The sequence below is a fragment of the Syngnathoides biaculeatus genome, chromosome 14, assembly GCF_019802595.1.
Source record: "Syngnathoides biaculeatus isolate LvHL_M chromosome 14, ASM1980259v1, whole genome shotgun sequence".
NCBI lineage: Eukaryota > Metazoa > Chordata > Actinopteri > Syngnathiformes > Syngnathidae > Syngnathoides > Syngnathoides biaculeatus.
Window position 1 is genome coordinate 8,237,112 of NC_084653.1, and position 25,706 is coordinate 8,262,817.

Here is a 25,706-nt window from a genome sequence, read left to right on the forward strand (position 1 = left end):
ATATATATATATATATATAAACTAATACTGATTGGACCAGCAGGATGTGAGTGAGTGTCCTAACATGGCACAAGGCAGGAAAATAGCATGTTCGCCGATCAAGAATTTAATGACTTAATTGGCAGAGGGGAAAAAACTGTTCAAATTCCTGCTAGTTTTGACTTTCATCGATCTGTAGCAACGAAAGGAGCTTGAAGAGCTGGTACCCATAATGTGGAGGATCCGAAAGGATCTAGTTTGCTTTGGATGCAAGTCCTCAGTAGTGCGTAGCGTGGTGCCGACAATCTGTTCAGCGGTTTTGATTTTCTGTTGCAGTCTGAGTTTGTCCTTTTTTGTGGTGGCCCCAAACCAGACTGTGATGGAGGTACACAGTACTGATTGGATAACCGCTGTGTAGAACTATCTTAGCAGCTTTTGTGACAGGCCATGCTTCCTCAGAATCTGCAAGAAGTACATTTTTTGCTGGGCTTTTTAAGGATGGAGTTGATGTTATCCCCCGATTTCAGGTCCTCTGAGACTGTAATTCCGAAGAACTTGAAGGTCTCGACAGTTGACACAAGACAGTTGGACATCGTCAGGGGCAGCTGTGTTGAAGGATGCCTCCTGAAGTCCACAATCATCTCTAAAGTCTTTAGAATATTCAACACCAGGTTGTGTTGACCACATCAAAGTTCCAATCTCGCCACTTCCTGTCAATACACAAACTCATCGCCGTCTTTGATGAGGCCGATGACCGTAGTGTCATCTGCGAACTTCAGGAGTTTGACAGTTGGATACCACGAGGTGTAGTCGTCCGTGTAGAGAGAGAAGAGCAGAGGGGAGAAGATACGACCTTGGGATGCCCCGGTGCAGATTGTGCACGTGGATGTGGTGGCGTCCCCCAGCCTCACCTGCTGTGTCCTGCCTGTCAGGAAGTTGTAGAACCACCGGGAGATAGCAGGTGAGACGCTGAGCTGGAGAAGTGTGGAGGAAAAGAGATCAGGGATGATTGTGTTCAACGCAAAGCTGAAGTCCACGAACAGGATCCTCGTATAGGTACTCTCACTGACAAGATGTTCAAGGATGAAGTGCAGACCCATGTTGACGGCATCATCCGCAGACCTCTTAGTTCGATAGCCAAACTGCAGTAGGTCCAATTGGGGACCTGTGACGCTCTTCAGGTGGTCCAGCAGAAGGCGTTCAAAGGATTTCATGACCACAGATGTCAAGGCAACAGGCATGTAGTCATTAAGACCTGAGACTCCTGGTTTTCTGGGGACCAGTATAATGGCGGCACGTTTTAAGCAGGTTGGTAGTTCACACAGTTGTAGAGACCTGTTGAAGATCTTTGTGAAGACAGGAGCAAGTTGGTCTGCGCAGACTTTGAGGCAGGATGGGGACACATGGACTGGGCCCGGCGCTTTGTTGATCTTTTGTTGTTTGAAGATCTGTCTCACGTCCCTTTAATGGATGTTAAACGGTGGAGTAGAAGGTGGTAGGGCTTGCGGTACGGCTTGGTGGATGCGTTGTGTGGAAGTGTCTATTTGAAATCTGCAGTAAAAGCTATTTAGGTCGTTGGGTAGTCCGCTCTTCTTTTCTACCGGGGGTGAACGTTGCTTATAGTTAGTGAGCGATTGTAATCTGTGCCAAACTGATTTGGAGTCAATAGCGCCAAGATGTTTTTCCAGTTGCATAGTGCATAGTGCCTCTCTGCCATGTTCGTTTCTTTAGTCAGCTGGTTTCTATTGCGATTGTAGAGGGCCCTGTCCCCACTGCGATATGCAATCTCTTTAGCCTGATGTCTGATGTGGTTTGGGCACAGTTAATGACCCCCAATTCTACATTGGGGTGTAACCCGGGGGACGAAAGGGCAGTCTCCTTCCAACTTCACGTGGGAAGGGGAAGGGAGGTACTCAGTCTTGTTTGTCCCTGTGCAACAAAAAGCAAGTTAGAGTACCCACCCTTTTTGGAGTCCCTGGAGGGAGTGCTGGATAGCGCTCTCACTGGGGACTCCCCTATTCTGCTGGGGGACTTTAACGCTCACGTGGGCAATGACAGTGAGACCTGGAGGGATCTCCCCCCTCGACCAGAACTCCAGTGGTGTTCTGTTATTGGACCTCTGTGGTCATCGTTGATCGTCCATAATGAAAACCACGTTCAGGCAACACCGTGTCCACAAGTCCACACCCTAAACTGGATTATGATGATCGACTTTGTGGTTGTTTGACCGGGCTTGCGGGTGTTTGTCTTGGACACTTGAGTGAAGAGAGGGGCCACCGGGTGAGTTGGTGCCAATGGTGGGCAGGCCTAAATGTAATTTGAGGATGATTTGGGAATTTCTGGCAGAGTCCCCCTGTAGAAGGAGCTTCAACTCCTACCACCGACACACCTTTGCTCATCCAATATTTTTTAGCCAGCTCTATCCATCGAGTTTTTTCTGTAATTCCATTTTTTTCTCGAGAGGTGTACAAAGCAGGGTCATGTAGCCTATTTCAGTACTAATGGAAGCTGATGAGTCATGGAATAAAATGAGATTTGCAGAAATCCTAATTTATTATTGCAATCAATTTTCCAACACATATCATTTTCAGTAAAAAAATATATTTGTGTTCATTGGCAAAGGTTATAATTCATCAGTCTACTCAAGATCCTGAATAACCCCCTGCTCTTCCGGAGTGACCAGGGCACCTTTGTAGTATTCTTTGACATGGTGTGGAACAGCAAGTTCATTCAGAAGTTTCATGACATCTTTCATCGTGGCTTCTTTGACACAGTTCATGTTAGGAAGGGGAGGAAGATAAAACTGTGACCACTTTCTTCCATGCTGTAGAATTGAATGCTCACAGAACTCACCACTGAAACTAGTTTTCAATCGCATCTTCTCTCAAGAGATCTGTAGGACAGGAGCCTTGCTAATTCTGAAGTAACGCTGGCTCTTGGTGAAATCAGCTGTCTCAGATGTATAGTCATAGCTATTCCAATCTTTTCCATACTCGTGGCACACTGATTTTTCATAATTTCTGTGTACTCCGCACACAATGCATTGTTGAGTCAACAAGTGATTGCTGGAGTTTTATCATCCCCGCTATTTACACCCATTGCAGACTACAAGCAGTTTTGCGTTTTATGGCGAGTCATCAAATTTTGCTGCCATATTCAGCCCACTCACAATCATTAAAATTCTAAGTATTCCTAATTTAGCATCACCCATCTGTCGATTTTAGTGTAAGGTTCAAAGTTGATAGCTATTGGCCTAATTTTCAAGTAGACATTTGTCTTTCAAGAAGACATGAAAAAATAAATTGCCCAGTTGAAACAAAATGACAACTGTCTGTGTCTTTTTGGTCATAGCTTGTTGAGACTTTTTTATTGGTCTATTCATGATGGACATGCCCATCAAATGCCATCTTGGTTCAACTTTTGGCTTTTCGAGTTAAGGGAGAAATCCAGTGTTTTGGATGAACAGTGTATTCAATAGGTCATGTAATAAGTACCCTATTTTGACAATGTGATGTTAAATCCTCTCTCATTTAATAGTGCTTAGAGAAGATTTTTATCGACAATTGCCAATTTTCAGGGGCGCTGCCATTTTCGCGAGTCACATGACCTACGTCCGCAGATGTGATGTGTACCGCAACAAAGGCTCGATTACATGGGACACCATTTATACCCAGCGCTGATTTCTCATATTTATCCTCGTCTGATGACGAAATAGCAGCATCGGTTGATCGGGAAAACGGAGGAATACTTTCAGACAGATTTGAACCTGTGGCTGTAATTAATGTTGAATATTTAGATGGTTCTTCAGGTAATCGAGCCTTTGTTGCGGCACAGTACACGTCACATCTGCGGACGTAGGTCATGTGACTCTCGAAAATGGCAGCGCCCCTAAGAATTCGTAATCTTCTCACAACTATTAAATGAGAGAGGATTTAACATAACATTGTCAAAATAGGGTAAATATTACATGACCTATTGGATACACTCTTAATTCATGCTCTGGATTTCCCCTTTAAGTTATTCAAAGTTTGCTACCATGCCCTGCCCATACGTCAAATTATGGAAACTCAAATTCTTGCATTTTGTACCGCCCATGTGTCTAGTAAACATGCTTCAAGTTTGGTGGTAATCTGAAAAAAAATCTGTGTGAAAAGTTACTTATGGAAGGACATATGGAGTTGGGTAAAAAATCTTTCCAAAATGGTAGCTTCAAACTAAAATGTCTGATTTCCTGTGACATTCTGAATACTTTATTGTGGGTCTACTCATGATAAACAAATATACCTTGTTGCTAAGTGACACTAGCTTCGAGGTATGAATTTTTCCCTAAAATGAAGGTAGCGTAGGTGCATATCCACTGTGAGAGAGATCATCTAAAAAGAAAAATTCAGAAATCACAATGTATGATTTTTTAACGATTTATTTGTGTGATACTGTCGCGTCCCATCGGAACGAGAGTAGGACCCAAATGTAGGAACTCGGAAGACGCAAGGTAGTTCAAGAAGAGACACGTTTATTATAGGCAGAGGTAGGGGATCGAGCAGGCAGTCCGGTGCAGCAGCGGTAGTTGGGACGTCGGGCGAAGAGAGCAGATGAGCGGACAGGCAGGAGTCGGTACACGGGAGAACAATCAACGCAGGCAGAAGTATCAAAGGAGTCAGGCTTACAAGGTTGGTCGGAGAACGGACGAAGGTCGGTACACACAGGTTCGATCAGGGATACCGGAGCACACGAACGGGACATGAAGATCATACGAACTGGCGCCGGCCAGTTGTCATCGGTCATATAAATCCACAGCATAATCAGGCTGCATGAGGCGCAGGTGTGCACCTTCCAATCAGAGCAACCGCGGACACCCGCCCAGCCCAGGCTGGAGCGGCAGGATCATGACAGATACAGCTGCAAATAAGTATTTGCAAGTATTTGAACACCTGTGTATCAGCTAGAATTTTGACCCTCAAAGACCTGTTAGTCTGCCTTGAAAAGTCCACCTCCACTCCATGTGTTATCCTGAATCAGATGCACCTGTGTGAGGTTGTTAGCTGCATAAAGACTCCTGTCCACCCCATATAATCAGTAAAACTCAAACTTGGAACATGGTCAAAACCAAAGAGCTTTCCAAAGACACCAGAGACAAATTTGTAGAACTCCACACGACTGGAAAGGACTATGAAGAAATTGCCAAGCATCTTGGTGAAAAAAGGTCCACTGTTGGAGCAATCATTAGAAAATGGAAGAAGCTAAACATGACGGTCAATCTCAATCGGAATGGAACCTCATGCAAGATATCACCTCGTTGGGTCTCAATGATCCTGAGAAAGTCATCCCAGGACTTCACGACAGGACTTGGTCAATGACCTGAAAAGAGCTGGGACCACCGTTTCCAAGGTGAATGTTGGTAATACACTAAGATGATGCATGGCACGGAAGGTTCCCCTGCTTAAACCAGCACATGACAAGGCCCGTCTTAAGTTTGCCAATGACGACTTAAATGATACAGAGGAGTCATGGGAGAAAGTTTTGTGGTCACTTTTTGGTCATAATTTCACTAACCGTGTTTGGAGGAAGACGAACGATGAGCCATCGCTCCTCTCAAGCAAGGGGGTGGTAGCATCATGCTTTGGGGGTGTTATTCTGCATATGGGACAGGACGACTGCACTGTATTAAAGAGAGGATGACCACGGCCATGTATTGTGAGATTTTGGGGAACAACCTCTTACCTCAGTCAGAGCATTGAAGATGGGTCGTGGCTGGGTCTTTCAACATGACAATGACCCGAAGCACACAGCCATGAAAACCAAAGAGTGGCTCCATGAGAAGCATATCAAGGTTCTGGCTTGGCCTAGCCAGTCTCCAGACTTAAACTGGTAGAAAATCTTTGGAGGGAGCTGAAACTCTGTGTTTCTCAGCGACTTTGTGGAGTAGTGGGTCAAAATCCCTCCTGCAGTTTGTGCAAACCTGGTGAACAACTATAGGGAACGTTTGACACACAGGGAGGGCTGGGATTGGACGCGGGACCTAAGAAATGTGAGGCAGACGCCCAAACTCATGCTAAACATGTACACCAAATTTCATGTCGTTAAACAGGCTTCTGGGCCTGAAGGTGGTTCAGGTACCTCATGGTGGCACTGTAGAGCTGCAGACCCCCATCTCTTCTTCACACATCCCGTTCCCTCACTATCCCCCCCGCCCCCACTCCCCCACCCCAGCTCCACAGAGCCGAGGACGGCGCAGATATGTGCGGAGTTTATCAAGGCAATTCCTTTTATCATTCTCCTGATGCTCATTGGCGGGTGTTTTATCTGTTTAATAGCGTTTTACGGCAGCGAGACCGTAAAACGAGCCTTTTTATTGTGACACCAAACACATTGTTTGGGGAATTGACCCCGCCTGACTAATGAACAGCCTTGAATTTGCTGCCAGTTGTGCAAAATGCAAGCAGAAGCAAGTGTTTGCGTGTGTGCGTGTGTATGTGTGCACGCAGTTATGTCCTATTTGAGATTTGAACAATAGTGTCACACTTTATGATGGTAAGCAAAGCTGCAGTCACTTGAAGCCACGTTTGAGGATAAACATGACAACAAAAACATACGTGTGTCTATGTGGTTTTGTTTCTCCCCAGCCAAGAGTTTTTAACGTTTTGACTTTATTTACAGCTTTTCATAAAATCCAACCTTTAGAAGGGGATGTAGCAGAAAACAATAAAGTATGTGATAGTTAAATGTAAAACAGTGGAGCATCTCAGGTGAAAAGCCAGTGCATCTGGAAAATAACGCCGTTTTTTCCCATATTATGTTAAAGTCTTAAAATTCAATACAGTACATTCATTATTTTTTACCCTCAAAATTCTGCACACACACACAAAAAAAATCTAGAATGGCAAAATAAATTAAACTTTTGTGCACGTTTTGCAAATTCATTAATATTACAAAACTTGGAGATCAAATGTATCCATCCATCTTTCCATTTTCTGAGCTGCTTATCCTCATGAGGGTCATGGGAGTATCTATCTATCTATCTATCTATCTATCTATCTATCTATCTATCTATCTATCTATCTATCTATCTATCTATCTATCTATCTATCTATCTATCTATCTATCTATCTATCTATCTATCTATCTATCTATCTATCTATCTATCTATCTGTTTTCTTTGCCGCATATCCTCACAAGGGTTGCGGGAGTGCTGGGGCCTATTCTATCTATCTATCTATCTATCTATCTATCTATCTATCTATCTATCTATCTATCTATCTATCATCTATCTATCTATCTATATCTATCTATCTATCTATATCTATCTATCTATCTATCTATCTATCATCTATCTATCTATCTATCTATCTATCTATCTATCTATCTATCTATCAATCACTCCAATGTAGACAATGGAGAAGAATTTCCCATTTATGATGCCGACCTGACCGCAGACATCAGAGCAAAACAAGCCAAAATAAAAGTACAAGATTGGCTGGCAACCACTTCAGGTTGTACCTCGGCTCCTACTTGAAGACGAGTGGGATGGGGTCCAGCTCTCCCAAAACCCTTGAGAGGATAAGCCGCTCAGTCAATGGATGGATGGATAAATACAATTAAAACGAGTAAATGCATGGACATCAGACTGTACAATGTCATATTAGATATTAGATAGTAGGTAAAACATTACATTGACATATGATGAATAAAAGGTTATAGCATGCATGCTCCGCTCACATGCATTATCTCTAACTTGAAAGCATTGATATTGGAATCATTTTCAAGTTTTTGAAGTCAGGGCAGGCGACTTTAGTCTAGAAGCACCTGCTGCTGAGAAAAATATTGTTGGGAATTGAGGGGGTAGGTATGGCTAGGTAAAATCGTAAAATGAAAAAACTCGCTTTTATTTAGTGTTCTTTTCCTCTGCTGTGTGTGCTGCACCAGGTCAACATTGCAAAAGAGATCCTATTCTCGATTGCTTTACCTGGATAATAAAGGTTGAATAAAGATATTGGATAACGTGCCAACATGGTTTGATTTCGATAAACAGATTTACTAGTCATCTACACGAAATTGGTTTGGAAAAGACTGCACTCCTTTGAGCCTGTAAAGAGGAGGAAACTGAGTTGAGTTTTCTCCAAACTGTGCTTGTATCTCAAGTTTGCACTTCAAGTCAAAGCAAATGAAAGCAAAAAAATTAAATAAAAATGCCCAATTGAAGGCTATTGTCTTGAAAAACTCCCACGTCAAGTTATTCATATCTCAAGGTGCCACATAATTTTATTACATTATTGCCTTATTCTTAAAAGGAATACATTCATTCATTCATTGATTTTTGGACCTTTTTCCTTTTCCATTTTTATCATAGGCATTACAGTGTTTCAAAATGCAGTCCAAAGTCAAAATGAAAGCACACGCAGACACACACACGCGCACACACGCAGACACACACACGCACACACACAAAGCTGAAAGAATCAATGGCAGCATTTGGTACATTACCATAAATGCACGTGTGTGTGTGTCCAGATGGTTGACTGAGACTTGGCGGGTGTGTACAGACGAGAACGGGAGAGAAAACAGTACAACTGTGTGTGTATGTGTGTCTGACCTTGAGAAAGGAGTCTCAGTTGGAGGAGAAAGGGATAACATCCCCCATCTCTCTCCCTCCCCTAAACCCCCCTTGGAAGGGTAAAGATGAACTAAACTCTTCTTCTTCTACTTCTGCTTTTTCTATTTTGGTGGTGGTGTTGATTTTTGCACTCCTTTTTTCCTTGCAGAGAATTCTGTATGTGGCCTTCAGTACTCACCAATGCTCTACCCATGGAAATTGGAGTGGGAACATCTGTAGAAATGGTAACATCTTCAATTAAGACTGATTTATACTCTTTCATTTGATTCAACAACACCTGCCTTCAAATTTTGTTGATGCCAGGTCACACAGTCGACGTAGATTTAGAGTTAGATTTCTGTAAACACTGTCTGCTAGTCAACGGTCTGGCATGTTTTTGAGGGAAAATGAAATGAATGGTTGAAGTTTCAGTGATCAAAAACTATGATTGTCGATCACCGATGTGTGCCTCATTCTTTCTTTTCGCTGAGTGTGGTGCAAGCAAAATGAGACAACTTTTATGCTCGTGTAAACATTATGCCAACAAAAAATATTTCAACGCATTTCCAATTGTTTTCCATTTTCTGAGCCGCTTATCCTCACAAAGGTCATCGGAGTGCTGGAGGCTATCCTAGCTATCTTCGGCCAGGAGGGGGGGGTACTATGGAATTAAATATATGCCACCAAGATTTGAATTAAACATGCCACTGAAAATTTTATGTTGTAAAATTCATATTGTTTTTTCAAAGTGATCACAGCTCCAATAGCTGTATTTCAGTTTAACTTTTGAATGTTAATAAATTTACCATATAAAAAAATTAAACCTTTAAAATTCAAACGCAGTATTTTCAGTCTCCTGAAATTCAACTGGCTACAATTTGGTGAAAGTGACACAGCAGACAGCGAATTGTAGCGAGTTGAATCTCAGGTGACTCAAAATAGAGCGTTTGAATTTTAAAGGTAAAATTTTTTCATTTTGCGAATTTATTAACATTGAAAAGTTAAACTGAAATACAGCTAAGTCACATTTTTAATTCGAATACTGGTGGCACATATTTACTTCCATAGGGTACATCCTAAACGGGTTGCCAATCAATCACAGGGCAAATAGAGGCAAACAATCAGTCTCGTTCACAATCACACCTACGGGCAATTTAGATGCATGTTTTTGGGATGAGGGAGGAAACCAGAGTGCCCGGAGAAAACCCACACAGGCACGGGGAGAACATGCAAACTCCACACATGCAGAGTTGCTGTGACTGCTGTGGAGAAACCAAGATAGAGCCGGTAAATAAGAGGCCAGCTTGCTAGAAAATGCCTTTACATGCGCGAGATCGACGTATTGGCCACGCCTGAATCAAATGACGAGATGGATAATAAGCGGATGTCTTTTTTTTTTTTGGCACACCATCAAGCGATCGACCAAAACTGCTTTGGCAATCGACGGGTCAATCGTGTTCGACGCATTGAGCACCCCTCCTGTAATGTTTCAGCACTGACCGACAGTTGTTGCTGTTGTTTCTTTTTTTCCTCCTTCTCTTTTCTCCTCATTTGTCTGCAGTTTACCCAATGAGGTCCCAAAAAGTTACTTTTTTTCATTTGCTTTCTAAATTCTTCCTTTTTATTCATAGGCTCCAGTGCCCTGACCTGCGACCCTAGTAAGGATAAGTGGTGTAGAAAATGGATGGATGGGTGCTTTGACTTGCAAGTGATTTATTGTGGCAGGTGGCGCCCCACAACTCACCTGACAACAAACAGGACTTTGGCAGATATTAAACAACTGTTCATAGAATAGTCTTCAAGCTGTTTATTGCAGCTTACTTTGAGGTTGTCACTAAGCTAAACAAAAAACAAAGTACACATTGTTTGGTTTCCATTATGTGTTGGCTTAATGCCTAAACATATTGGGAAACTCAATTGACAAGCCCACGAATAGGATCTAAGTTGCAGTGTTGTAACCTAAGCAACAAATATATGAACACAAACGGTGCCCTGACAGACAAAATACCAGTACTCACTAGGGGTTGAAGAACGACTTCTTTTTTTTGGTAATCGGCACAAAGGACATTGACTGGCTGTTGATGTCATTGTTTTTTCACAACTCACTAATGTTAAAACACACACACACAAAAATGAAAAAAATAACAGTTTCACCCTCTTTTCTAAGTCTGTTGCTGTTTGACCACTAAATACATCCCGACTCTAATCACATTGAGTGACTTTGACAGTTACGGTCGGAATTTGTGTAACTGACAACAATTCATTTCAACACTAAAACAGGATCACTACAATGCAATGGTTTTCAACAGTGTATTCACTGTAGCAAAATTTGAACAGGTATGACCATTTCACGGAAACGATCTTTCCGTTACCGTGTCGTTACCCAGCCTGAGAAAACACGGAACCGAAAGTGCGTTTCCCAGATCTCAGGGCTTACTTTTAATAAAATTCACCCAAGTGTGGAATGTAAAACAAGTTCTCAACGAAATACAACAATCTGTATAAAACAAACCTACATGAACCCCTTTATTTTTAATGATTAAAACGCCCAGCTTTGTCAGTGTGGTTTACAAACAGCACCGGTTTCCGCTTCTGCGCTACGCATGCGCAAGGTCGAGTTATTCATATCCGGGTCACTCAAACGCTAGTCAAACATGTCGGTTGCTAAGCATAAAAGAAAAAATGCTCATGCCTGCTAAGGCTTTATTCTGAAGTACATGTAAAAACCGGTTCCCATGAGCATTATCCCAACGTTTCCCAGGACAAAAATCAACGGAACCGAAAGATCGGTTACCATACTTGCCGAAATCCTCATGCCTGTTGAGTTGTTTTATTAGAGATTGGTGCAATAGCAATCAATAAGCAATCAAATCTGAAGGTCTTTGAAAGTATCAGACCATGGGCAATCCTTGTGTGTGCTTGGAGTGCTCCCCCACCGAGCGAAGAGAAATGTGGAACGGCAGACTGCAGATGTGAGGAGATGGCAATTGAATGGTTTCTTGGAGACATTAATTAAAAATTTAATTAGTTCCTTGACCACACTCGTATCTCAAATCTCCTCTCCCCATTCAAATGAATGGTTACATCTAAAATCAACAACAACTTCTTGTAATGTCTTTTCCAATGAGAATAATAACCCTTTTATGCTGTGCTATACGTTATAAAAACACTGCCCAAAGATAGTGCCAGCACTCCCGCGACCTTTGTGAGGAAAAGCGGCTCAGAAAATGGATGGATAGATGGATGTACCAGAGGCTCATAGCCTCTCTTGGGTTCTCACTACGGCACAATTAGTCTGACTTTGTAGAGGAGAAATCCAGTCCCTCCAAATGATCTTGTACGTCAAGGTCGGTTGTATAATGAGTACATTTGGGTTTCAGCTCAATATACGAGTATGAGACAAAAGTTCCGAATTACAACTTTTGAGGTATTTACATGTAGATGTGGTAAACAACTTCAACATGTAGATGTGGTAAACAACTTCAAACAGACTACTTCTTGTGGCTGCCTACCAGCTTTAAAACCGTTTTCAAAAACATTTAGCAGAAAGTATTTGATGCTTTGGTTGGTTGGTTTGGTGTGGAACCTTTTTGGGGTTTTTTTTCACCCACTGCCACAACTTATTGTATTTTCACATATACATTTCCAAAGGACAGCTAACCGAACAGTGCAAGCCCACTGACTAATAACATTATTGAAATTGTAATCATTTTTGCAGAAATTTCAGATTCCACGTTTGATTTGCAACATTTGCAATTTGTCACGACCCATCGGAACGAAGGTAGGACCCAAATGCAGGAGTACACGGGAGATGCAGATAGATGTAAATCGGGAAAAACGTTTATTACTCAATGGTTGAGGATCGGGCAGGCAGTCAGGTGCAGCAGCGGTAGTTGGGACGTCAGTGTAAAGAGCAGGTAAGCGGGCAGGTAGCAGTCGGTACACGGGAGAACGATCAAAGCAGGCAGGAGTGTCAAGGGAGTCAGGTTTACGGGGTCGGTCGGAGAACAGGCGAAGGTCAGTATACACGGGTTGACGATCAGGGATACGAGAGTGCTGGAACGGGGCATGAACCTCAACGATCTGGCGGAGGAAGCGAGGAAATGGTGAGTACCTCATCTGGACTTTTTTTTATGGTATGCATCATCAAAAAAATCTGGAGAAGAGGTGGCACAAATGGGACCTTTTCTACGCCTCCTCTCCCTCCACTTCTTGCCCATAACGTGTGGGGCAGACGGGGGAGGAGTCACAAACTTGCCGTCAGGTGAGAGGCGGACAAGGTCGGAAGGTCAGCAAGGGATGGATGAACAGCATGAGACGAAAGAGATTAGGAATGAGGAAGGTGTGTTTGCTCCAAGGTGGATCTTGTGTTTTATTCATCAAGACAGTTTACATGTTTGGCAATAATGTAAGAAAGCAGGTTTTCATGAGAGGTGATGTTCAACAATTCCATATTTCATACATTTCATAAAACACTTGGAAAACATGGTTGAGCTGTGGTTTGTTGCTGTCCTCTCCCCAAAAGTCAATTGTGTGAGTTTTTATACACCCACCCATTGATTTTCTTAGCCGCTTATCCTCACAAGGGTTGCGGGATTGCTGGAGCCTATCCTAGCTGTCAACAGGCAGGAGCCGGGTACACCATAAACTGGTTGCTAGCCAATCCCTGGTATTTTAAAAAATTATTTTGTAATGTTTTTCTGACAATATTTTCTGATGATAGATGAGGTTAGACAGAAATTCCCATAAACAGTGATGTTCACAGATGACATTGTGATTGGCGGTGAAAGCATGGAGCAGGTGGAGGTACAGTTGGAAGGCTGCAAGCGGTGGCACTGGAGAGAAATGGTGAAAATTGAACATGTTGAGGTTCTCTCTAGGACTGAGCAGGTTGGATATATGGGATTAGAAAGGAGTTAACCAGAGGGACAGCCAAAATTAGATGTTTTAGAGAGAAAGTTCATTTTTGAAAAATAACACTTTTTTTACATCCATCCATCCATCCATCCATCCATTTTCTTAGCCGCTTATCCTCACAAGGGTCGTGGGGAGTGCTGGAGCCTATCCCAGCTGTCATTGGGCAAGAGATGGGGTACACCCTGAATTGGTTGCCAGCCAATTGCAGGGCACATCGAGACAAACAATCGCACTCACAATCACACCTCGGGGGAATTTAGAGAGTCCAATTAGTGCATGTTTTCGCAATATGGGAGGAAACCGTTGTGCACGGAGAAAATCCACGCAGGCACGGGGAGAACATGCAAATACCACAACAGCGGGGTTAATGCGGGATTGAACCCGGTCCTCAGAAGTGTGAAGCCAATCCTCTACAGCTGCGCCACCGTGCCCGTATATATTTTTTCCTTTTGTATCCTGAATTTCCTTCGTAACTAGAGACAATATTTTTCCGAGGAGGCGTTCCGTAACCTGAATTTTTCGTTACTAGAGAAGTTTGTAAGTAGAGGGCTCACCGTACATCTTGCAGGAACCTTCCCCATACAAGAGGCTGCTGTAGAGTGAGGAACAGTTGTCATCGGCCAGACTACGTGTCAATCATCCCATAATGCACATCGCATCTCCACCGGTCCAACATGTCCACATTCATCATGCCTCCTCAGCCTGCAACCTTTACGCACACCACCTGCGACCACCCCTAATGCTGCGCATGGCCTGACACACGTAGGCCACACCAGTTGTTAGAGAGCACCTGAACAAATTTCTGACCTTCTCCTTGGATAAATAATCTACAATAATCTAACGTCATCATTTCATCGTCATCGTCACCAAACTTTACGCCTTTAACATGGCTTCACGTCACCTTCATTTGTCACGTTACAAACGGCTCTCAGTAAATGCGCTACACTGGCTTGAGGAACTTTTACAAATATCTTCAGATTTTCAGGTACAAAAGTTCCTGATCATTTTGAAAACACTTTCCCATCAACAGGGTTTTCATTTGGCTTCGATAAACCGCCACAAAACTAAATTAGGATAAACGTTCTCAAAGTCCAAACAAAAACACCACATTTCTCTTAGTAACTGGTAGCTGCACAAATTCCTGGACCTCAGTAAAGTACTATTCAGCTAGCAAGGTCTCGTCTCCTGGCCTCAATGTGTTATCCAGGAACTCTCTAATTTTATGTCCATTGTCCCAGACGGTTAGCCTCACGAGGGTCACGGGTGTGCCGCAGCCCATCTCAGCTAACACTGGGCAAAATGCGGACTACAACCTGAAATGGTCGCCAGTTATTCTTCCCGTCCAAACAAAAAAATCACACGTCCACCTAAATTTGCACGTTGTCCTTGGGATGTTAATCAGGCAAGGACAACCTCAAGGAAAACCAAAACTGCATATGTGGGGGATCCCCCCTTCAAGGTTGACAATCTGCAATGGATGTTAAGTGTGCAACACGTACAGTGAAGAAAATATGTATTTCAACACCCTGCTACCGTGCAAGTTCTCCCACTTAGAAATCACGGAGGAGTCTGAAATTTTCATTGTAGGTGTATGTCAGCTGTGAGAGAGATCATCTAAAAAAAAATCCAGAAATATCAATGTAGGATTTTTTAATGATTTATTAATGTGATACAGCTGCAAATAAGTATTTGAACACCTGTCTATCAGCTAGAATTCTGACCTTCAAAGACCTGTTAGTCCGCCTTTAAAAGTCCACCTTCACTCTATGTGATATTCTGAATCAGGTGCAACTATGTGAGGTCCACCCATACAATCAATCAATACAATCAGTAAGACTCAAACTTGTAACATGGCCAAAACCAAAGAACTGTCCAAAGACACCAGAGACAAAATTGTACAACTCCACACGGCTGGAAAGAGCTACGGAGAAATTGCCAAGCAATTTGGTGAAAAAAGGTCCACTGTTGGAGCAATCATTAGCAAATGGAAGAAGCTAAACATGGCGGTCAATCTCAATCGGAGTGGGGCCCAATGCAAGATATCACCTTGTGGGGTCTCAATGATCCTTAGAAAGGTTAGGAATCAGCCCAGGACTACATGACTGGACTTGGTCAATGACCTGAAAAGAGCTGGGACCACCGTTTCCAAGGTGACTGTTGGTAATACACTAAGACGTCATGGTTTGAAATCATGCATGGCACGGAAGGCTCCCCTGCTTAAACCACCACATGTCAAGGCCCGTCTTGGTTTGCCAATGACCATTTGGATGATACAGAGGAGTCATAGGAGAAGGTTTTGTGGTCAGATGAGACCAAAATTGAACTTTTTGGTCATAATTCCACTAACTGTGTTTGGAGGAAGAGGAATGATGAGTTCCATCCCAAGAACACCCTCCCTACTGTGAAGCATGGGGGCGGTAGCATCATGCTTTGGGGGTGTTGTTCTGCACATGGGACAGGACGACTGCACTGTATTAAGGAGAGGATGACCGCGGCCATCAATTGTGAGATTTGGGGGAACAACCTCTTTCCCTCAGTCAGAGCATTGAAAATGGGTCGTGGCTGGGTCTTTCAACATGAAATTTAAGTACAAAGAAATTTATAATTAATGTACAAATACATATGCATAAATACAATGGAGACATAGTCTGGTGATGTTCAATGTTCATTACGATGCCAAGATACTGTACAACGTACATAAAGACGGTGTAAGAGTCCATCTAAAGAGAAAAAGTGCTGCAGCGTAAATGCCTTTTGTGGTTCTACATCAGGACCGGGCCTGATTGCTCAGAGCAATTGCAATTGCCATTGCAGTAACTCAGACAGAAGTGGTCCACATCAGATCTTGTCCCAGTTTGTCGATGCAGAAACCATACAGGAATGGCCTGTACTTTAACTCAAGTACCAACCCATCCCTCCATTTTCTACACCGCTTATTCTCACCAGGGCCACATGTATTCTAGAGCCTATCCCAGCTAACTGCAGGCAGGCGATGGGGTACATCCTGAACTGCTCGCCAGCCAATTGCAGGACACATACAAACATCCAACCATTCGCACTCCCATTCATACCTACGGACAATTTTGAGTCTTCGGTGAACCTACCATGCATATTTGTGGGAAGTGGGAGGAAATCCCAAAGATTCAGACTCAGTCCTAAAAGTTCCTGGACCTCACAAAGGTACTACCCACCTTGCAGGTTTTTCTTTTGGCGGCTGTTACAATACTCTGTAGAAAAGCCTCTTCTCCACCTAAAGTTCAGAAATTTTTAGTTCTTGTAGTTCCTGGAACTAAAAAGTCCCATGCTTAAGGTTCTTGGATCTCAAAAGTACTACTCCCCTTGCTGAGTATTCTTTTGGCCTAATGTATATCACCCTAGAATTAAAATTACACAATTGTTCCTGTCTTACAAAAAAGAAAAAGAGAAAAAGGATGACACATTTCCAAATAAAGTTCCAGGAATTTCTTGACCCTCGGGTTCTTGGACTTCTCAAAAGTACGATCCTCTGAGCAAGTCTTCTTTTAGCAACGAAAATTGACCACAGAATACAATTTAGATAAAGTTTCTAGTTCCAGGGTAACAAAAATTCCTGTGGTGGAAATGCACTTTAAAATTACTGAGAATGGCAGCTTGATTGTGTTGCGTAACGCAAAGTCACAAATAGTAGATCCTGACATGTGCACACACACCCCTTCCCCAAGTCCGTAGCATGTGTGTCTGTGTGTGCGTGTGTGTGTGTCTGTGTACAGCGGTGGCCAAAAGTTTTGAGAATGACACGGATATTAATTTTCACAAAACCATACTACCTCGTTTTTTTTAGGGTGGCAATTTGAATGTATTCCAGAATGTTATGAAAAGCGATCCAATGAATTGAAATGAATTGGAAAGTCCCTCCCTGTAAGCCATGAAAATGAATTTCTTACATCCCAACTGCAATTCAGCCCTGACACAGAAAGACCAACTGACACCACATCAGCGATTCTCTCGTTAACAGGTGAGTTTTGATGAGGACAAGGCTTGTGAACACTTTTTCATTTTGATTGAGTTAGAAAACAGCTTTAAAAGGAGGGTGGTGCTTCAAATCACTGTTCTTCCTCTGATAACCATGGTTACCGGCATGGAAACACGTGCAGTCATCATTGCGATGCACAAAGAGAGCTTTACAGGCAAAGATATTGCTACTAGTAAGATGAGACCTAAATAATCAATTTATCAGATCATCAAGAACTTTGAGGAGAGAGGTTCGATTGCTGTGGAGAAGGCTTCAGGGTACCAAAGAAAGTCCAGCAAACCCCAGGACCATTTCCTAAAGTTCATTCAGCTGCGGGATAGGGTCACCATCACTGTGGAGTTTGCTCAGGAATGGTAGCAAGCAGGTGTGAGTGCATCTGCAGGCACAATAAAGCGAATATTTTGAGAGGAGTCCTGGTGTCAAGAAAGACAACAAAGAAGCCACCCTCTCTCTAAGAAAAACATCAGTAACAGACTGATATTCTTCATAAGGTACAAGACTGGGGTAAACTCAGTATCTCTGATGAACCCCCTTTTCAATTGTTTAGGGTATCTGGGAAAAAAAGCTTGTCCGGAGAAGAAAAGGTGAGGGCTACCATCCGTCCTGTGTCATGCCAACATTAAAGCATCCTATTCATTTATTGGGTCTAGGCTCACTTAAAATTTTGCCTAAAAACACACCCATGGATGAAGAATTGTACCAAAACATCCTCCAAGAGCAACTTCTCCCAACCATCCACCAATAGTTTTGTGACGAATAATTCCTTTTCCAACATGATAGAGCACTTTGACATAAGGCAAAAGTGATAACTATATGACTCGGAGAGAAAAAAATGACATTTTAGGTTCATGGCTAGGAAACTCCCCAGACCTTAATCCCATTGAGAAGTTGTGGTCAATCCTAAAGAGAGGGGTGGACGAACAAAACCTGACAAATTCTGACAAACTCCAAGCATTGATTATGCAAGAACGTGATCCCATCCATAAACAGTTGGGCCAGAAGTTAATTAACAGCACACCAGAGTGACATACAGAGGATTTGAAAAAAAAAAAAAAAAAAAAAAGGGGGCAACGTTAAAAAATACTGACTCTGGATAAATTTCATTTGTCAATAAAAGCCTTTGAGACTTATGAAATTATTGTAATTAAACCAAAATCCAAAAAGATGTGAAAACCAAAACTTGTCATTCTCCAAACATTTGGCCACAACTGTATCTGTGTGTGATTGAAGTCTCCACTGACCATACGAGGGCGCTGGGATGCTAGAATGAGTTCATGATGCCACTCCAATTTAAATGTAAACAAACAACCGCACTTGTCTGAAAGCCATTACGTCTTCCAGGAACACACAAAAACTTGTCCTGTTGTCATCCTTCTTGCTTCATTTGATTGTTATCGGCAGCTTTTTGTTCCCTCTGCGTGTGTCCTGCAAAATGTCGAGTGGACGTTGGTTGGTCGCCTCCTTGTGGTTTTAGCGTCATAGACAAACAGTATTCTCCGTAAAGCTGTCACTAGAGTTGCAATGTTTTGGAATTGAAAAAGTAATCAACAAATGAATCCATTTTAAAAATAAATGTTAGTTGCTGGCCTAGCTGCCACTATTGAATATTTAAGAATCTGATTTAGTGGATTATTCCATCAATTAACCATCTTTCTACATGGAGTAATTTTACTCCAGACCGATGCAGCATAAAGTGGGAGCCAGGAGGAAATAACGCATATAAGACGGACAATGTCCGAAGCTTGGGATCATTACACAGTTAGAAAATGAAGATAAAGTGGAATGTGTGGACTGCAAAGCAGAACTGACAAACAACTGCACATCTATGGTTATGTCAGCATCAGCAACTAATTGACGACAGCCCACCACTGCAAATGAATTCTAATCGAGCCACAGTTGTCTCAAGGATAGTCTCAGCTGCCAGGGGATTTTTAATCACTTAAGTCAACACACGCTAACAAAACAAACATGTAACAAGTGCACTCATACATGAGTTGCCTACAGACACAACTGATGCTGCGTCACACAACATGCAGACCGGCCAACACCGAGCCCGGTTGACGGCTGCGAACCTGAGCCAAAAAGAGCCAAGTCTACTTCCATTTGCATAAACCCACGTCACTCACCAAATCAGGCTGAGCCTTTTAGAGCCACAATACATTCAAAGTCACAAATAGTACAGTGTAGAACGTGAGGATGGGTACCACAAGGAGATAGAAAATAATACCTACACCTCACGTGCATGTTTTGTATTGGTATTATCCACAAAACCTTGAAATATATGTAAATACTAAACGAGTGAAGCGCGCACACACACATACACAGTCGGCCTTGGCACAAAAGTCAGAGCGTAAATTGCTCAAAATCAATGGGAAGCATGACAATGCATGCTTAGGGTGGAGAAGCTAATGAAGCCGATTGGTTGTACAAAAGCGTCTCATCTGGCCTTCACGCTGAAAGGAGTGAAAAGCATTCCTGGCTTTTCATTGGACACTAGACACTCAAGGCTACATCACAAATGCAAAACAACATGCAAAAGAGACTATGTAACCATTTTGACTTGCAAGACTTCAAGAAAGTATTTCGTGGAAAAGGGTGATGTGTCCTGACTGCTCAGTGCAATAATCACAAAGCAAGAAACAGATGAGGGACTGACTATGAGGAAATATAGAATAGAATACAACTTTATTGTCAGTGTTAAAGGAACAATAAAAATCCATTGGCCAGCTCACAGTTCAGTGTTGAGGTGATGAAAAAGAAATACAAGCAGACAATTATCAAAAGACACAGAATGTACAATTGTTCACATTTGGGAGTGATGCAAAGTGTTTGTATCTAATATTGAGACTTTAGAGCTAGTTTCTAAACCTAATTTGAAACCTAAATCCTGAATTGAAACCTTAACCTCAGAGTGAAACCCTTATTTGACACCCTTAACCTTTTTTAAAACCCCAACCCTTGCTGTACTACTCTGGTGTCCTTGGAAGAGTTTGTTTCGCTTTTCATGATCTCCCGTAGGGGAAAATGTATTTTATTGTACTATATAGCAGCAGTGTCAAATTGTAAAACAACAGGATAAAAATATACAATATGGATGTTCTCTTGGAACAAAGCATAAGCATACACGTGTGTGTGTGCTGTCACGTCCTTGGCATGTCCGCAGGTGACATCACAAGTTAGCTTCCTGACAACGTGTCAGTGTTTGCCTTCCGCATGGAGGCCAGTGGGCCAGCGCCACCATCTGGATGTGCGGGTGTCAAATATAGGCCAGCACGCACACATTAACGAGGCTCACAGCGGCGGCCTCCCGAGAGCAACAGGATGACGGCGGGAAGGAGGCGACGTGGACGTGAGGCGAGTGGCTCTGACAGCCTGACAAGTTGACCCCCAGCACACACGTAAACATGCGTACACACACATGTACACACAGTGCTATCCTCCAGCCTGGCTCATTGTCTCACTGGTCCATCTCCATGTGAGTCATCTCTCCCCTGGACGATTTCCAGTAAAAATAAACTCAAACTGCTCTCCCTTTTATGAAGTCGCAACAGCAAGTTGTTAAGAAGTCACCAGCTTTTGTGGAATCATCGTCAGTCTTGCGGAGTAACTAATTACATATACCGTCAATGAGATGATGTCATTTCATTTTACATATACTGTAATGTGATTATGTCATAATTTTAAAAAGTATGTGGTTGTTACCCATTACATTACTGTGAGTAGATGCGGGATTAAATAACAGTTGGTTTTGGAAATATCCACGTGACAATTTTTGTCACATGTGAAGTTACAAGTCAAAGGACAGATTTCTTTTCATATCACTTCCTCCTGCGATTGACTCTTTCTGGTCAATATCTCAAATGCGGCATATATTCTATTTTCACAAATATGACCTTGAAGAGGGCAGCACGGTGGATCGGCTGGTAAAGCGTTGGCCTCACAGTTCTGAGGACCCGGGTTCAATCCCGGCCTCGCCTGTGTGGAGCTAGCATGTTCTCCCCGTGCCTGCGTGGGTTTTTGTCCGGGTACTCCGGTTTCCTCCCACATCCCAAAAACATGCAACATTAATTGGACTCTCTAAATTGCCCCGAGGTGTAATTGTGAGTGTGGTTGTTTGTCTCTATGTGCGATCAGCTGGCAACCAGTTCAGGGTGTACCCTGCCTCCTGCCCGTTGAAAGCTGGATAGGTTCCAGCACTCCCACAAACCTCGTGAGGATAAGCGACAAAGAAAATGGATGGATGGATGGATGGATGGACCTTGAAGGGTCACCTTGTGGTTCAATCTATTAGTGTGTCTGAGATTCTGAAAACAGTTAGTTGTAGTTTTGGACGGGGTTGGACATTGTTTGAATTTGACTGATTCCAATTGGCGGCACGGTGGCTCAGCTGGAAAGCGTTGGCCTAACAATTCTGAGCAATACCAACACTCCTTGTGTGGAGTTTGCACGTTCTCACTGTACCTGCATGGGTTTTCTCCGGGCACTCCGGTTTCCTCCCACATCCCAAAAACATCCTTGCATTCATTAGAGACTCTAAATTGCCCCCTAGGTGTGACTGTTGACTGTCCCTATGTGCCCTGCGATTGGCTGGCAGTCCGGGGTGTACCCTGTGTGCCTCCTGTCCAGTGCTAGCTGGGATTGACTCCAGTACTCCTGCGACCCTCATGAGGATAAGTGGTTCAGAAAATGGATGGCTGGACATATCCACCCATGTAGTAGCCATTCATTTGGATGAATGAGAATCTAGGAAGTTGGGCTCACTTTTAAAAAGATGAAGAGTACATCACTTCCTCTCTTGTCATATTGCATCTTTGTTGTTTATCTGTTTCTGTTTTGCCCTTTAAAAAACAACAATAAACAGTTAATAAACAGTGATGAGAAAAAAACAGTTTGCACTTTAATGCAAAATACATTTGTATAGGGTTATTCAATTAATTGTTGAAGCAATCAATAGGGCGATAGGATTTTGAAATATTCTATAGGTAAAGCCCTAGATGGAACCAAACATTGAGCCAATGAAAAGCGTGACGCCATCAACCAATCAGTGTTGTTGAGGAGACGGCCAAATTGTTTTGGACTCTTGGACTCCAAGTAAAGCACACACACAAAATGTGAAGCCCTAAATAAAAACCCTAATCCTCATTAAAGCCTTGCATGAAACCCTAATTAGGGACCTTAACCCCTGTTTGAAACCATAACACTGACTTCAAATCCTCTTGTTAAAGGTTAACTTTGGCTTGAGAACCCAATTTGAAACCCTACCCCTGCCCTGCAACCCTAATTCAAAAGATTTCCCCTTGCTTGAAACCTGAATTTGAAGCCATAATTATGGCTTGAAACCTTAACTGGAAACCTTAACTCAGTCTCAAAACCCTACTTGTAAACAATTCCGTTTTGAAACACTCATCTTGTACTGCCTAACACTGCCCTAACTCTGTTATTTTGTATTAAAACTCTAATTTCAGAAAATAGGGCAGTCTTGAAACCCTAATTAATACATGAACCTGAAACCTTTACCTTGATTAAAATCCCAGTTTGAAAAAAATAACTCTGGCTAGGACCAATTATTTTCACCCCTAAACCTGATTGGAACCCATAATTTTAAACCCGAACCCTTGTTTGACACCATAAAAAGCAGACTGGAAAGCCCATGTTGATCCCAGAACCAGGCTTGAAATCCTCCTCTGAAACCCCAACTCTTGTTCAAAACCCTTTTAGTGTGGCGGCAAAGTAAGAAAAAAGAGAATATGCAACGCACCTTGTTCATCATAATGTCACTGTCTATTGCTTTTTGGTGTGAACAAATCTTCTTTGTGTCTTTCAGAATTCTCCCAATCAGATTCTTGTTGTATGTGTGTGTTTTTTTTCCCCAGTATGCTTCGCTCCAGCCGCCGTCGTCCATCAAATAAAGATGAAGGTGTCGCTGCTGCGACCGACATTGTCCCGCATGAATCATTCAGCACTGTTAGTCTAACGTTCGCCTTCCAGGTCAGCGCATCTCGCTGCGTCTCTGGTTCCGCCCACATCCACCATCCAAACCTGGTCCCCTCGCCCCCTAACCCTCGGGCACTGTGCCCCCTCCACCCCCCGTGCTCTCCCTTCTAACTTCCTCCAAGCAGAAACATGCTTAAGGCACTACGACTATACCATAAATGACATGTGAGATTATGAAAAGTTGCAGTGCCAAAGGATGATTTGAGAAACGAGTGTTTTGAGTGATGAGCGTGGTCGGCAAACAAATTGAACTCACATCTCAAGGTACCGCTGTTTAGTGTATAGTGGACCCGTCAAGTACAGTATTCCCCCTGCTTCGCTTCACCCCCCCTCCCTTTCATGTTACAGCCTTATTCTGGAACTGAATAAATTCACCTTTTCCCTGTAAATTCTACACACAACATCTCATAATAAAAACATCAAAATCCAACTTCCATCAGCGCTACTCAAGATCACATGAAAGGATGACGTTCAGATGCAAACAAATGTTCCACTGTTGATATGCGTGTGTGTGTGTGTGGTGTGTGTGTGTGTGTGTCAAAGTAGGTCAAGCAGAGGAGGCCTCCCTAGAAGCCGACGTGAACTTGTCACCTTGAATCGCCCGCTGAGGAAGGAGATGAGAGAGACGCTCCGGCAAAGACGGGGATGACGCGGATGTGATGAGGACAAACAGTGACTTCCTAAAGCTCATCTATTATATACGCATTACATAGACACAAACACACACACACACACATACATGCGTGTGTGCATTTCCCTATATGAGCAACGACAGCTATAAAATAACATAATTTCTTCTTGTGTGTAAATCATTCACAAGCATAACGCGAACCCCATGAATCAACCTCAGAAATGAGGAAAACATTTCTACCTATGTATATTACACACCATAATTTCCTGTATTTTATTGGGGTTTTAAAAGGAATATTCTGCTGTGTGCACTCGGTGATTTCACTTAGATTTTTTTTTTCTAACACTCTGGACGTGTTGGCTGGATTCCGGGAAAATTTGACGTAATATTTTCTAACGCTTCTGCGGATTTATCATGTTCCATAGAAAATTGAAAAATAACAGAAAGACAAAAAGCAATGGGGAGGAACAGTGGACAAGCTGGTAAAGCGTTGGCCTCACAGTTCTGAGAACCCAGGTTCGATCCCCGCCTGTGTGGAGTTTGCATGTTCTCCCCGTGCCTGCGTGGGTTTTCTCCGGGCACTCTGGTTTCCTCCCACATCCCAAAAACATGCAACATTAATTGGACACTCTAAATTGCCCCTACAGGTATGATGGAGTGGAACTTTTGTCTGTCTCCATGTGCCCTGCGATTTGCTGGCAACCAGTTCAGGGTGTACACCGCCTCTTGCTCATTGACAATTGACCCCTCCGTATAGGGCACTTAACCACGCCTCCTGAAGTGACGTCACGCCACGTGCGCCTACCTCAGACAAACAATTAGCAAAAAGAGCGGCGCATCAAGAAAAGAATAGAGCGAAACTGTCCGATTTACCGGCTGATTTCTCACTCGCATTCTTAGCTAACAGTGAAATATCGTTGAAAAGCAGACAGCAGGGCTTCAAGTATTTCAGCGAGGGGTATTTCAATGGTATTTACATGCATATCGACGGAGAAACCATTGATATTAGCTCGAGATCTTTCCAGAGTCAGAGGAATACCAAGAAGCCACATAATATAATATATTATAACCCAAAGACGAATTTGTCATAGACAGTTTCCTATTTTCGTGTTACATATCACACTTGTGTGCAGAATCTCTATATGTATCTGTATAGCCATTTGTGAACCGCCGTATGAAGGAAAAGAAGAAGGCGAGGTTTGATTTACGAGTTGTTTCTCTCGTTTTCTTTGTGTAACGTCACGCGCTCCCCTCAATAATTATTCTTGAATTAGTGCCGAACCTACGTAAGTCCCGACCGAGTACGACAATCACTACTTTAGTGTCCTCAAACATCCTTCCTTCAGTCTTGGTGTCTCGGTGCACGTCGAAGGCTTTTAGGACTGCTAGTCCGGTTTAGCGTAGCCGCGAACAAAGGGACACGTTTGTGCAGTCAGATCATCGCAAAATATCGCTCAACACAGATCAAGTGTGTAAATCATTCACACTTAGCTATGTTATGCAAGCGAAGAACTGCTAATTAATTTATATGAGACATGTATTGAAAATCAAATATACGGCTTACCTTCGTGCAAACATCTGTT

At 42.8% G+C, this 25,706-nt stretch overlaps 1 long non-coding RNA gene across 2 annotated transcripts; it reads left to right on the top strand.

Moving 5' to 3' along the window:
* Positions 1-8,509: 8,509 nt before the first annotated feature.
* LOC133512628 (uncharacterized) lies at positions 8,510-24,647 on the top strand. 2 transcript variants are annotated; one of them, XR_009798228.1, is made up of 4 exons: positions 8,510-8,649; positions 8,739-8,814; positions 23,372-23,486; positions 24,039-24,647. It is a non-coding gene; the product is annotated as an uncharacterized LOC133512628 (long non-coding RNA). The 2 variants fall into 2 exon arrangements; XR_009798227.1 differs by lacking the exon at positions 8,510-8,649 and having other exon boundaries at positions 8,676-8,814.
* Positions 24,648-25,706: the final 1,059 nt, after the last annotated feature.